Here is a 6,721-nt window from a genome sequence, read left to right as displayed (position 1 = left end):
ATTATCCGATCGTGTGTACACATGTCGTCAGACAAAACTCCAAAGTACAAACACGCATGCTCGGAATCAATGCTCAGCGTAACGCAACATTAGCAGAAGTTGCCCAAAGGGTGGTGCTAAAGAGCTGAAAAAACACGTAGTTTTGTGTTTGTTGGCCAACAATTGTGTGCCGTTTGTATGCAAGACAAGTTCCTGGCCAACGCCCTTCGGACAAAAGTCCTACGCTTTGTCCGATGAAAATCCGATCGCGTGTACCAGGCTCCGGTTACTACTGGGTGGGGAGTGGAGGAAGATCACTCCGCCAGGGAAGGCAAGGAGATAAGCAGCCAGGTGGCTGGCCGGGACTTGAGACAAGGCAGAAGAACATGCAAGCGGAGCTGAATGGGCATGCACCCGAAACTGAAGAAATATTCCCTCCGCTCCGACCAGCACATGATCATCAGAGAGGGGAACAATTTTTTTTAATTCTGCACTGACTGTTCAGATCCAATCTGGGGACAAAACTGGGGACAGACTTGATCCGAGGACAGTGTCCTCAATCTGGGGACTGTCCCCTGTAAACGGGGATATCTGGTCACCCCATTCAGAGCACCCCTGCTGAGGAGTGATGGCCATTAATCCATGCCATGTCAATGTTAGGAAGAGCAGAGCACACCACCCACCTCACGCATAGTTGCCAACAGTCCCGATTTTCCTGGGACAATCCCAATTTTGGGAACTTTTCCCGATCGGAGGCTTTCAGGATTTTGCCTTTTTTGTCCAGGAAAATCGTGAATGTTTGGCTCTGCAAAAGCTGTCTCCAACAAAATGGCCGCCGGCGCCACCGCAATATATTTCCACTTGTGTTCAGTGGAGAGGGGAGAGTGCTCGATCCGTGCAGCCAATGAATCAGCTTCTCTCATCACAATTCTGAAACCGGGGTTAGCTGCACGGATCAGCCCCTCCCCTCTCCACTGAACACACGGCGCAGCTCGTGGAGTTTGTTTTGCTCTGCCCTCGTCCCTCTCGGCCAGCGATGTAACCATTATGTACAGGGGGGTAGTAACTTGTACAGGGGGGGGGGGGTAACTATGTACAGGGGGGGTGACTAAGTACAGGGGGGTTACTATGTACGTACAAGGGGGTAGTAACTTTTACAGTGGGGGTTACTATGTACAGGGGGGTTACTATGTACAGAGGGGTAACTAGGGGGAGGGGTAACTATGTACAGGAGGGGTAACTATGGCTGTGCTTGGGACACTGATGTAAGGAGGGACTCTGCTGGGGGCACCTGATGTAAGGACGGACTCTGCTGGTGACACCTGATGTAAGGAGGGACTCTGCTGGGGGCACCTGATGTAAGGACGGATTCTGCTGGTGACACCTGATGTAAGGACGGACTCTGCTGAGGGCACCTGATGTAAGGACGGATTCTGCTGGGGGCACCTGATGTAAGGACGGACTCTGCTGAGGGCACCTGATGTAAGGACGGATTCTGCTGAGGGCACCTGATGTAAGGACGGATTCTGCTGGTGACACCTGATGTAAGGACAGACTCTGCTGAGGGCACCTGATGTAAGGAGGGACTCTGCTGGGGGCACCTGATGTAAGGACGGACTCTGCTGGTGACACCTGATGTAAGGAGGGACTCTGCTGAGGGCACCTGATGTAAGGACGGATTCTGCTGAGGGCACCTGATGTAAGGACGGACTCTGCTGAGGGCACCTGATGTAAGGACGGACTCTGCTGAGGGCACCTGATGTAAGGACGGACTCTGCTGAGGGCACCTGATGTAAGGACGGACTCTGCCGAGGGCACCTGATGTAAGGACGGATTCTGCTGGTGACACCTGATGTAAGGACGGACTCTGCTGAGGGCACCTGATGTAAGGACGGATTCTGCTGGGGGCACCTGATGGCATCTGGTGGCAGGTGACGCGCTCAGGGGTCCCACTGATTCAGCATTATGGTGAGTTGAATGATTTCATTCTATATTACAATGTAATAATAGAAATAATGCACTTCAATCATCCTGACACCATGGTGCAGTGATGATTGAAGTGCCAACACCAGGTGTTTGGAGTCTCTTTATCTGCTGATTGTTAAACTCTGGAATATACATATTTCTATTGTGGAGTAGGATCTGGGCCTGCTGTCCATCCATCCCTCTTTCCTTCTCTCCCTCTCCATCCCTCATTCATCTCAGACTCTAACCACACCCCCTTTGAGCCATGCCCAGTTAAGCTACGCCCACCACTTCACGTAAACCACGCCCATTATTTGCCACAGCGTGCCAAAGTTTTACTTTTTTGCTATGTCACGCCTACAATAAGATTCCGCCTACAGCCCGAAAAGTGGCCCTATAATTTTTTTTACAATGTTGGTAACTATGCTCACGGCCACTCTATTCCAGTCCTGCTTGCCCTTTCCCTGCCACAGCTCCATGTTATCTGTACCTGTGTGGCTTACTGAAACTCCTTGTCGGTGTCACTTCCTGCAGCACATGTCCTTGGTCTTTGAGGTGAAGTGCAGGGAGGAGGACTGGAGAAGAAGGTACAGGTGAGATGGAAGAAAATACAGTACAGGTGAGATGGAGGAATAGGTTATAGGCATGGATAAGAAACAAGAGGGCACAGGTGAGAAGAGGTTACAGTGTGGAGGAGAAAGAAGAGGGGACAGGTATGGAAGAGGAAGAAGAGGGCACATGCGAGAGGGAAGAAGAGGGTACAGGTGATTGGGAAAAAGAGGGTACAGTTGATAGGGAAGAAGGGAGTACAGGTACAGAGGAGAGAGAAGAAGAGGGTACATGCAAGAGGGAAAAAGAGGGTACAGTTGATAGGGAAGAAGGGAGTACAGGTACAGAGGAGAGAGAAGAAGAGGGTTCATGCAAGAGGGAAAAAGAGGGTACAGTTGATGGGGAAGAAGGGAGTACAGGTATAGAGGAGGAAGAGGGTGCAGAGGAGAGAGAAGAAGAGGGTAAATGCGAGAGGGAAGGAGAGAGTACAGGCGAGAGGGAAGAAGAGGGTACAGGTGATTGGGAAAAAGAGGGTACAGTTAATAGGGAAGAAGGGAGTACAGATATAGGGGAGGAAGAGGGTACAGAGGAGAGAGAAGAAGAGGGCACATGCGAGGGGGAAGAAGAGGGTACAGGTGATTGGGAAAAAGAGGGTACAGTTGATCGGGAAGATGGGAGTACAGGTATAGGGGAGGAAGAGGGTACAATTGAGAGAGAAGAAAAGGGTACAGGTATGGAGGAAGCAGATGGTACAGCTGAGAGAGAATAAAGGTAAAAGGTGGGGCAAAATGTTCCCATCCCACCACCTATGGGATCATCATGACAGACATTTCAATAATTTAAAACATTTAAATAAAGTTTAAATAATAAATAAATAAATACATTTTAACCACTTCAATACCAGGCACTTCCTGCCCAATCCGAATTTCAGCTTTCGGCGCTGTCGCTGTTTAAATGACAATTGCGCGGTCATGCTACACTGTACAAAAAAAGGAATTTTTATACTTTTGTTCCCACAAATAGAGCTTTCTTTTGGTGGTATTTGATCACCTCTGCGGTTTTTATTTTTTGCTATTTTTTAAAAAAAAAATATCAAAAATTTAGAAAAAATTAAGTTTTTCTTTTGTTTCTGTTATAAAATGTTGTAAATAAGTAGGTTTTATCCTTCACTGATGGGCAATGATAAGGCGGCACTGACGGGCACTGATAAGGCGGCACCGATGAGGGGGCACTGATGGGCACTGATAGGCAGCACTGATATGCAGCACTGATGGGCATTGATAGGTGGCACTGATGGGCACTCATGGATGGCACTGATAGACGAAACTGAAAGGCTGCACTGATGGGTACTTATGAGTGGCACTGATAGGGGGCACTGCTGGGCACTGATATGCACCACTGATAGGCATCACTGATGACACTGGCAGGCATTGGGGATGGGCACTGATTGCCAGCTGCCTGGGCACTGATTGGCATTTCCCTGGTGGTCTAGGGTGGCATACCTGGTGGTCCAGTGTGATGGCCAATCCCTGGTGGTCCTGGGTGGGCATCCGAGGGGGGCTGCGCCGATAAACAATTAGCACAGACCCCCCTGTTAATAATAATTAACAAAATATATATTATACTTATAATAAAGGGCCACGGTCTATTACACCACAGGTGCTGCAGTAACATACCTCCCAACTTTCTGAGATGCGAATGAGGGACACCTATCGGCAAAAGTATGCAGGCATAGGACACACCCCTTGCCACGCCCCCTTAAAGGAGAATTATACAAAAAACAAGATTGGTTAAACCCACAACTGCTTTTTTAACACTACTATTCCTTTATATTGGCTTTTGGAATTTACAAATGCAGCAATTTAAAAATCGGATGAAAGGTTTAGCGCTGGGAAACACTTTTTGATAGATAAAAAGTGCATTTTATATACAACTATATAGATCAGACCAAAATGAGGGACAAATCAGGAGGAATGAGGGACAGAAGGACATTGCTCCAAATCAGGGGCAGTCCCTCCAAATCAGGGACAGTTGGGAGGTATGTGCAGTAATGTGTTTTATTATTAGTAGTAAGAACGTTCTGTCTATGATCCCAGAAGGGAGTACAAGTGTGGTAAAGGAAGAAGAGAGTATAGTGTGGAGGAGGTATAAGAGGGTACAGGTGAGAGGGAAATTAAGGGCACAGGCGAGAGAGATAAGTTTGGAGACCACTGAGTTAGAGGAACAGCGCAAATTTTTTTGTATTTATAGTCTTACGTATCCAGCATCCTAGGATTTGTGTTGCAGCGGTTCACGAGAGCAATAATTTACTGTCTTTCCTATACACATTAAATCTTTGACAGAGTACAGGAAACAGAACAGTGTACACAATAGACCTGTGTGTAAAAAAAAAAAAAGCAAAAATAAGGTAACTAGGAAGCTGTCAGGGACGTGCTGCCCACATTAGAAGACATGTGCGAATTATGGATATAACGCACTTTGGCGCCTAGTGGCCTATAAAAATGCTCCAGGGGCACTATGTCCTTCCTTGATCTGTAGCTTTTCCTTGAAACCTGACTCTGTGCTTGTATCCTGTTCCAGTGTTTGACCCAGATTCCTGACCACGCTTCTATCTCCAGTCCTGACCTTTGGCTTGTTTGACGCTGCTTCCTCCTGTCTGCCGGCCTGATCACCTGTTGCCAAAACCCAGCCTGGACTCTGACTACTCTCTGCTTGCTAGTTATGCTGATTGCTCTTCTGTGTATGACCTGACTTGTCTGACCCTGCTCCAGCCTACTGTGCTGCATCCGCAGCATACCTGCACCTGCTTACCTGCACCTGATGCTTTAAATCCGCAGCATACCTGCACCTGCTTACCTGCACCTGATGCTTTAAATCCGCAGCATACCTGCACCTGCTTACCTGCACCTGATGATTTAAGTCCGCAGCATACCTGCACCTGCTTACCTGCACCTGATGATTTAAATCCGCAGCATACCTGCACCTGCTTACCTGCACCTGATGATTTAAGTCCGCAGCATACCTGCATCTGCTGACCTGCATCCGCTGATCTGCATCCGCGGCATACCTGCTGACCTGCACCTGTTGCTCTGCATCTGCTGCCCTGCATCCGCAGTATAACTGCACCCGCTGCCCTACATCCGCAGCACTCCTGCACCAGTTGTTCCGGCTTCTCATCTGGCACCTAAAGAGAACCCTGCAGGCACTCTTACCCCACCGTGCTCTTAACACTACTGTCTCAACTCCAGTGGTCTCCAAGTTGGGGTTGTACGAGAGGTCTCCCTCTGCATGTTAGGCTTACACCTAAGGTACGTGACAGAAGCTGACCACACCACACCTGAAACCTTGCAGGCACTTAATGCTTCAGATAGATTTTTTTCCTGAGGAAATACTGCAAGGCCTTAAGACCACCAAAAGGAAATCCCAGACTATTTAGCACAGGTGTATCAAACTCAATTTTATCAAAGGGCTGCATAAGCAGTATGATTACCCTCAAAGGGCTAGTTGTATCTGTGGTGTACTACATACAGAGTGCAAAGTTCAAGAGTGCGCTATGTGCAGAGTTCAGGAGTGCATTATGTACAGATTGCAGGGTTTATGGGTGCGCTATGCACAGTGTGCAACCCAACCCCCACCCCCCACAAAGCTTTCTCACATCTCTCTATCTTACCTGATCTGGCTCTAGTACCTACCTGTGTAGGCGGCTCTGCCTCGCCTTGCAAAGAGGTCACCCTCTCTCTCAGATTCGGGAGATCTGTCCCTGCCATGAGTGTGTTCAAGGATCTGTTACTTCCGGGAGCCGCTGTGTTTGCAAGTGACAGCGGGGAGCAGAGGGTCAGAGCTGGAGGTAGTGGAATGGGGCTCCACCATATTCCGGCTGCAAAACTGGGTGCGGGCCTTGTGTTTGACATGTGTGATTTCGCAGCCTAAGACCTGGAACTGTAAGAGGTAGGGACACTGCTGTTTATTGTCAGGTCACCTAAAGCCAGGTGACAGATGCACACTGTTGGGGTCATGAGTGTACCGCTAAGGTAGTGGACCCTACGGCTGACTGCTGCGGATGAAGCTCTGGGTGGTTTAGGAAAGCAGGTCCTCTGGAGCATCAACAGGGATCACACTGGGAGCTAGAGCATGAGATTTCCAGGGGTGCGGAGTCTAAGAGCCAGCAGGTGTTCACCAGGGCTCCTAATGGTGGGGATGGACTTTGCTGCAACTGGCTCCAGGTCGG

The sequence above is a fragment of the Rana temporaria genome, chromosome 10, assembly GCF_905171775.1.
Source record: "Rana temporaria chromosome 10, aRanTem1.1, whole genome shotgun sequence".
Lineage (NCBI taxonomy): Eukaryota > Metazoa > Chordata > Amphibia > Anura > Ranidae > Rana > Rana temporaria.
Note: the sequence above shows the minus strand (reverse complement) of the source record.